Source organism: Olea europaea, unplaced genomic scaffold, assembly GCF_002742605.1.
Source record: "Olea europaea var. sylvestris unplaced genomic scaffold, O_europaea_v1 scaffold1137, whole genome shotgun sequence".
Lineage (NCBI taxonomy): Eukaryota > Viridiplantae > Streptophyta > Magnoliopsida > Lamiales > Oleaceae > Olea > Olea europaea.
Genome location: NW_019228757.1, coordinates 228948 through 237932, shown reverse-complemented (window position 1 = coordinate 237932; position 8985 = coordinate 228948). Strand labels below are relative to the sequence as shown.

General features: G+C 34.3%; 1 pseudogene; it reads right to left on the bottom strand.

Annotated features, from left to right (window-relative positions):
• Nucleotides 1-3341: 3341 nt before the first annotated feature.
• LOC111373507 lies at nt 3342-5645 on the bottom strand (annotated as a pseudogene).
• Between the last annotated feature and the right edge of the window lie 3340 nt (nt 5646-8985).

Here is an 8985-nt window from a genome sequence, read left to right as displayed (position 1 = left end):
TGTGGCATAAAAGACTTGGCCATTTAAGTGAAAAAGGTTTAAAAACTCTATCATATCAAGGGGCATTTGGGAATGACAGTGTTCAAAAATTAACTTTCTGTGAACACTGCATTATGGGAAAACAAGTCAGACTGCCTTTTAAGGCAGGGCTACACAAAACCCAAGATGTCCTTGAATACATACACTCTGATTTATGGGGACCAGCACCAGTTTCTATTGTATCTGGTTACAGATACTATCTTCTTACAACTAATGATTACTCAAGAAAAACATGGATTTTCTTACTAAAATCTAAGTCTGATACTTTTACAATTTTCAAAGAATGGAATGTATTGATTGAAAATCGGACTGGTAAGAAGATAAAAGTCTTAAGAACTGACAATGACTTTGAATTTTGCAATACTGAATTTGATCAATATTGTAGTAAACAAGGGATAATGAGACATAAAACCGTGAGCTACACTCCACAACAAAATGGAGTTGCTGAGAGGCTAAATAGAACAATACTTGAGAGGACTAGGTGCATGTTAATTAGTTCTGGCCTCCCAAAAATTTTCTGGGGTGAGGTCGTGAAAACTGCTTGTTATCTAATCGATAGGTGTCCTTCCAGCTCACTAAATAACAGAATTCCTGAACAAATCTGGTCTGGTACAATGCCAGATTATTCCCACCTAAGAACCTTTGAATGTGCTGCTTATGCACATCATATTGAATCAAAATTGGACCCTAGATCATTAAAGGGCGTGTTCTTAGGATATGGGGAAGGTGTAAAAGGTTACAGATTGTGGTTAAGAGATGTGAGGGGTTATAAGGTGATAACAAGTAGATCTGTTATCTTTAATGAAAATGAATTCCCTTGTCTTAGTGACAAATCTGGTGAAAAGTTGGGGAATGATGAATTCATTGCCACAGAAATTAATATTGATAACCACAATGCTGATGACCAGGCTCAGTTTGAGGTGGAGCCACATCAGATATTACCCCAAAATGAATCTGATGTTGAAATAATTCAAGATGAAGAGAATCTGGAGCTTGCACCTAACCTGTAGGGCTGCCAGCTAGCTAGAGATAGAGAAAGGAGACAAATCAGACCTCCGTCTAGGTATCAGTATGCTGAGTTTGCATCTGATCAGTCTAATTCTGACTTGGTTGAATTAGAACCTACATCTTATGAAGAGACTGTTTCTTCCAAGGAATCCCCTAAGTGGATTGCCGCAATGGAAGATGAAATGAACTCACTCTTTAAGAATGAAACCTGGATTCTAGTAGAAAAACCCAGAGATTGCAAATTGATTGACTGCAAATAGATTTATAAAATTAAAGAGGGTGAGACTAAGGCAAATAATAAAAGATACAAAGCTAGATTAGTAGCCAAAGGCTTTAATCAAAGGGAAGGGATAGATTACAACGAAATATTTTCACCAGTTGTTAAATATACATCCATTAGAGTCCTACTTGCTATAGTGACACAATTTGACTTGGAATTAGAACAACTTGATGTGAAAACTGCCTTCTTGTATGGTTCTTTAGATGAAACCATACATATGACTCAACCAAGAGGGTTTGAAGTGTCTGGTAAGGGAAACTTAGTGTGTCTCTTGAAAAAATCCTTGTATGGCCTGAAACAGGCCCCTAGGCAATGGTATAAAAGATTTGACTACTTTATACAAGGCCTGAACTTCAAGAAGTCTAATTATGATCCCTGTTTCTATTATAAGAAAGAAAATGAGTCTGATTTTTTCTATCTATTGTTGTATGTTGATGATATGCTCATTGCTGGTCATAATTCTGATGCAATTAACTCTATTAAAGAAAATCTGAAATCTGAATTTGAGATGAAAGATTTAGGATCAACTAGAAAGATATTGGGCATGGAAATAAAAAGAGATAGGAAAAATGGAAATTTGTTTCTATCACAAAAATCTTATATTGATAAGGTTGTTAAAAGATTTTCCTTTCATGAATCTAAGCCTGTCACTTTGCCTTTATCTGCTGGAATGAAATTGTCTGTTGATCAATCACCTAAAACTGAAGACGAACATAAAAAAATGATGAATGTTCCATACTCTAATGCTGTTGGATTTGTGATGTATGTTATGGTATACTCTAGACCTAATATTGCTTATGCTGTGAGTGTATTAAGTAGGTTTATGAGTAATCCAGGTGAAATACATTAGCAATGCATGAAAAATCTGATTAAGTATTTAAAAGGAACATGTAACTTAGGTTTAATGTTCAAAACAAATAAAAATGGACTTATACTTAACGGGTACGTAGATTCAGATTTTGCTGGAAACCCAGACAATAAGAAGTCTACAATTGCATACTTTTATGTCATAAATGACACATGCATTAGCTGGAAATCCCAACTTCAAAAATTAGTTGCATTGTCCTCAACTGAGGCTGAGTACATAGCTGCAACTGAAGCAGTTAAAGAGGGTTTATGGATGAAGGGTTTACTTAGTGAATTAGGACTTATAGAAAGTCAGGTGGAGCTGTGTTCAGATAACAAAAGCGCCATTTTTCTAAGTAAAAATCCTATTTTGCATGATAGATCTAAGCATATAGATGTAAAGTTCCATTTCATTAGAGATATCATTGATAGGGGTAATATTAGATTGATCAAAATATCTACTAAGGTAAATCCAGCAGATGCTGGAACTAAGGTAATCCCTATCACTAAATTTGTTGATTCTTTGAGATTGATTAATCTTGAAGAAGACTGATTCCTTTATTTTGTTTTTACAGGTAATAAGAGCAAGTGAAATGAGAAGTAAGTTTGAATCCACTATTAGAGATGCACAAAAATAGCAAAGGTGGAGATTGTTATTGTTAGTGTTATTGGGTTACTGTTTTATCTGTGTGATGGTCCAGCCCAACTTACCTGACCCGGTTCAAGCCCAACAGTGAGAAGGATCTGGAATTGGTTGTTAAATGATAAAAACATGTTTTATGAATTGAAATAGCAACTTACCCTTGATCTGCGACACGTGGTGCAATATGGACCGTTGGATCTGACTTGCGTGGATCAATTATTATTGTTACTAGGGTTTGAGATATTTTCAACATACTTTTCATTTTTCCCTTGGCATCAGTTTCCTTTATTCTTCGTGTTCTCTCTGTAATTTGGAGATTTTCTCTTGTAATCTGTTTGTAGATCTTTGAGTGAGAGTTAATCTTTTGAACTCTTGTGTGAGTTCGTTTATGTACTGAGAGATTTATGGTGCTGAGGTTGGAACTTTGTGTTCCGGTGTGTTCTTGACACGTTTGCTGTATTTGGCCGTTTGATTTAGTGGATTCGAGCTTATTCCTTCGTGGATGCTCAACGGGAACTAGGCGATCTAACCAATCGGTGAACCTCAGGGCTTCGGCCGAAAAATCGCTTTGTGTTCTTACTGCTTTAAGTTCAGATTTACATTTTTGATCTTAGTCCTTTGCGATTTTTCGTTGTTTCGAAAACGATCCTTATTCCTACAGACAGTCTCTAGATCAAAGTGCTTATCAGGAAACCTCTCACTGTAAGTTTCATTTTTGCAGAGGTTTCTACATTCTAACGAGCCTTCTCGGATCAAACTATCGAACTGGGACTTAATGGGCATTATTCTACAACCAATCAGCTATCACAGCTAAAAGGGATGTCCATGCACTTTCTCCTGCCGCTGGCTCACTTCGCTGATCAATTGAAGCAAAGAAGACCTGTATTTGAATCTTCAGATATCCATCCCGACTTGTATTTTCTTTCTGCTCCCAACTGCCAACCGAGAAACTATCATCACCAAACTCAGAAACAGATGATCTATTTGCATTTGAGCCTTCATCCGCCTTATGCCTGCCAAGAAATAAATAGCCGTTGCTTACAGTCCTTTTCATTTAACACAGAAAGTGAATTGAGTTTCCAAAGAAATATATATCAAAATTAATATAAAGTCTAATACGGTATATAACTAAAATACTTGCAACAGACAAAGCTAAAAATAGAGGATTTTTTTGCTTCATAAATCAAAATATAATTAAAACAAAAATCACAAGCTTAAAAAGAAACTGCTTCTAATGATGTAATGCATAGGAGTATAGCAGGTCGGATAATATGAAAGTGCTACAATATTGGTAAAACAAAACTGGCATGTCTTGTAATAGTTGTTAACGATCTAGTTGCTCTAGATACCAATAAATCTAGCAATGAACTCAAATTTATTGAAAGACGCCCAGTTTGTTGTTGTTGTTCCTATTTCATAATAAGAAGAGAGCATTTAACAATCCTTACCCAATACAAGAGAGATTCATCAGGGCTCAACAGTCGGCTATCAAAGTCAATATCATCTCCACCTTCTCCATAAGCTTTCTTCAACAATGGCTCCCTTTTAGCCTGAGGAGATCTGAAGATCAGCTTCCTCTTCCTCCAAGTTAGAATATTGCGTTTCAAATTCTGTGCCAGAGATGGCTAAGAAACAGTGGAACTCAAATCATCCTTATGCAAGGAGCCAATATCTGATTTGCGGTTCCTCACCGTTGATTTTAGCACTAGAGCATAATGACACACCTGCATAATTAGCATAGGCCAATGAACCATAACTAAAGGAATCCTCCTCCATGTTGTCAGATGCTCCTTTGGCATATTCATCAAGCAAGTCCGCACCAAAGGGATAAGCATACTCGCTCTCATCACTCTTGTCAGAGAACCAGCCTTCACTGCCATCTTCCTCAAGGCAAGCTTTTTTAGCCATTCATCGACAGAACATAGGCAGTTGAGTTACATTCAAAGCCTTCATAGACACCTAGATTCAATGATGTCTGTTAATTCACTGTGATTATAAGATTCTTCAGAACACATGGCAAACCACCCCAAAAAGAATCTATAAATTCAACTAAATGCAAACAAGATGCATTCAGCAAGACCCAAGAAATGGTGGCTTAAAGACCCTTAAAAGTATGACGATGCCGTTCTAGAAATCTGGTAACACGAGCCCAAGAACAGGCATTTTGAACCAATTCAAATTTTCAATTGATAGGCATAACACAAACATTTGTAGTAATTTTGATTCCCACCAAAATACAGAGATTGCATATCCTAGCCTTCTCGAAGAATTGCAAAAAGTTGCCTAATTGATGAAGCATCTGCACAGGCATTTCTCTTCCTATTTCTTTTTGAAATTTTCAATCTCAAGATAACATACAAAATTATTTCTTCTGCAATTTGAGTTAGATTTGAACCCCAAAAGAACTCTTAAATATATTATACACCCCAAAAAGAAAGTTTTTCCCTTAAACCATTACAACTGACAGGCATATGCACAAATACAGCGGTTGTGAGTTTTTTTTCTACGATATAAGGATAAAATCATGAAACAGAAAATATCCCCCAATAAGCTATATACCCAATCTTTATAAAAAATAAATAAATAAATAAATAAATGCAACATCTGATATTGAGAAATGAAACCCACAACAGGATCCAAGAAAAGATAAAAAAAAAATGTCTATTCAAGAATCATGACACCACAAATCTTGAAGGGGAAAAAAATAAAAATAAATAAGACATGGATGAAACACGTTTTACTTGTACCCAGAAAGATTACATTCCGTCTGAAACTCTTCATCCCACACCACAAAACGCCGCCGTTTGGTCCATCAACCCTTTTCCCGCTTTCCTCTCTTGTACAGTTCCTTTTCACAGTCCTTCTGAACGAGCCCAAAGAAATCTTGGGACCCTTCCACCTGATCTCCACTGCAAGCCCACTTTTATCCTTCTCTGTACCCTCAAGCACCCAATCTCCACCACCACCACCAGCGGCTTCAAGCCTCTGCACTCTAAGTTTCGCCTCAAATTTTCAAGAAATCAGTGGTGGCCAAGGTCTCCACTTTATCATCATCACCACCATTTCGTTACTGCATTCAAGAAACGATAGAACATGAAGAAATAAAATTTAAAAAAAATAGAAAAGATACGTTCGTTCTTCGTTAAAAAATGATTTTGTTTTCTGTCAAATGCGGTCGAGAAAGAATGGACTTACAGACATTAAACTCCCAAAGTGTTCCTCCGAAAATGCTAAAAAGTTGGTGTGAGACAGAAGACGCATAGAACAGAAGAAGCCCAGATGTTCACAGACTTACCGTTGACATTTATTTACTCACTGTGGAAAGAGAAGATCAATATCCTAGGAATATGCCGTTATGTTTCTCATTTTTCAATTTCCAATATACAGATAATAATTCATACGTATGAAATAGATAGAAAAATTATAGACCACAAATTTTGTAGTGAGTAAAAAATCGAAAAATATAATCTTATGATCAATATTTTCAGTTTTTTACTATATCCACGTTTATATTATTTTATGTTTATATTGAGTGGATCTTGAAGAAACCATCAAAGTCGAGTTGAATATATTTAAATCGAATTGGAGTCGAATGATTTAGATATACTTATGACAGTTTTAAGGGGTAGGGATTGCGATTGTATTCATTCAAAATCATTTATTACTTTTAAAAATATTACCTGATTTAAATTTTATTTATTTTTATATCCTTGTTTACATCTTGTCACTTTGATATTATTAACCATAATAATGCATCAAATCACTAACCGTCTTATGTATGTTACGTAGGTTGATTGCAATAATGAGCGACTGTAAATAATATTATTCGTACTTAGAAATCCCTCATTAAGAAGTTGTAAAGTATGTTTACATTTTTGGCTTTCTTTTTAAATTTCAATAAGAAAATAATATGATTACAAAATATATTTCTTCCTTTTACATTGTTTTTTCTCTTTATGATTTTGTTCTTGGTTCACTATCATTGCTTTTTCATGTTTGTTACTTAAAAAATGTTGAAAAGACTCATTTGCTTGTCGAGGTATTGGTTATTGAATTATTAATATGATATAAAATTATATCAACCACTTTTTTGAGAAAAAAATTATCTACGTTGATCGTGACATCAAGGGATTGTTTGAGCCACATTATTTTAAAAAAAAATACATTCTTCAACAGTAATTTAACATCATTTCAATTACACATTTTTCAATAAAATAATATTACACGCAAATCTAAAATTTTTCCTTATTTTTTAACTATAAATTTCTCATTGATTTGACATGAATAATGCATTTTTCCTAGAATGTGGCTCCAACATAGGCCAAGTACGAAGCCCAACCAACTAGAAAATTATGACATGTCGATCGATTATTTTTCAGAAAAAATAGCAAAAATACATGAAAACTAGTTTAGGTAACATATATGACACTCCTTGCTTATAAAGAGAGAACTTAAACCAGAAAGTTCATATTGTAATTATATTTCACTTGTATCATTAAAAATAATTATTTTGAAAATTTTCTCCTATCTTCCGAATTTAATAAAATAAGTTAAATTTTGCATTAACTAAACTCGAACCACGTAATTTTTCTTGTCACCGTGTACTTTTTGGAGAATAAGACATGAGAAAGGAAGCCAAAAACAAAGTTTTTCTAGTATTTTGTTGGAAAAATTGAATTGGAGTTTTCTTAATGTAATTTTGTTCAAATAAAAGTAAAATATAATTACAGTATCTAAATAAATAATTTAAAAAATAAAACTTGCTTTGAGTGACACGTTGGCATCTCAGTCAGTAGCTCCAATTACTTACAATATTTTGACGGCCTAGATTATAATTCGATTGGGGGCTGCCATAATCTAATATATTAATATTTACTCCAATTGCAATCACGGATTTGGTGCAGTTAATATGGTTGAAAATAATAAACTGAAGATGAATAATTGAAGTGAAAATTATGTTCAAAGTTCAATTGTCGATAATTTTTTTAACGGCAAGTTGTTAGGTTGAAGACTCGTGACTAACCATATTTATTTAAAAGTTAAGATCCTTGAAAAATTCAAAAAGCTGTAACTTTCGTAAAATCCACCAGTACTCTTTATTGCATTCAATTTAATTTATCGGATTGAATTCGTGAAAAATTCCTTATTGGGTTACACTCAAGAACAATGATTATTTGAAGTTTTTCAATGGATTTAATTATTCGATGAATCAATCTAACAAAAAATAAAGAACAAAAGCTTCAACAACCCAATAAATTAAACATCCTTTAGTAATAAGTTAAAACGATACATGAAGAGTAAATCAAATTCAACAACTACAACTTCAACCAAGAAACAAGAAATCAATAACTAAATGATAAAATGACGCTAAATATGTTCATGGTCTCGAAGGTACGAACCATTGAAAACAGAGTATGAAGGATTTGAAAATTTGACGCTTAATTTTTCCTCGGACCGGAATCATAAATGATGAGAATGCTTTGATTTTGGTCGGGTTATCCAACATTAGTGATGTTTCTGAAGATTTGGTACTGAAATTCATGGGGGTTTTACTTATGGTTCGGTGCTCCATATTCCTAGTACTAGGAGGGTAGGAGCTTTAACGGATTATGGAGAAAATGATAATCAAGTGTATGCTTATATAGGGGGTGGAGTAGGATAATGATTTGTTGTGGAATGGCTTGGTAGTATACTTCGTGGCAACTTCACAAGTTCACACGCATGTTCGGCGGTTTCAAGAAAAAAATAACACGCGCATTGGCTTCTTTGGTGTAGAATATTTGGGCTTGTCTCCACGTAACGATACAGGGCAGAGGCCTCTGCCATAACAGCCACAAGGGATGGGGATTGCGCGATTATTTTATTTTTCTTTAATGCAGGTCGGATTCACTGATCTACCCTCTACAGTGAGAGGCCTGTAAGGTCCCTGTATGAATAGTATCCTATACTCAGGGCATTATTTACGATACTTTTTATAACATCGTTGACAACATGTCATGTGGCATGTTTTAATTGGACAGGTTAAAAAATAATTTATTTTTTCAACTAATACTTTTTTGACACATACAATATTGTCAAAAATCATTGTATAATTGGCATTATCCAAAAGCTAAAGAACAAAGAAAAAATTGTGCTACCTACCTGTTCCCGACAACTTTATTATGTCCAT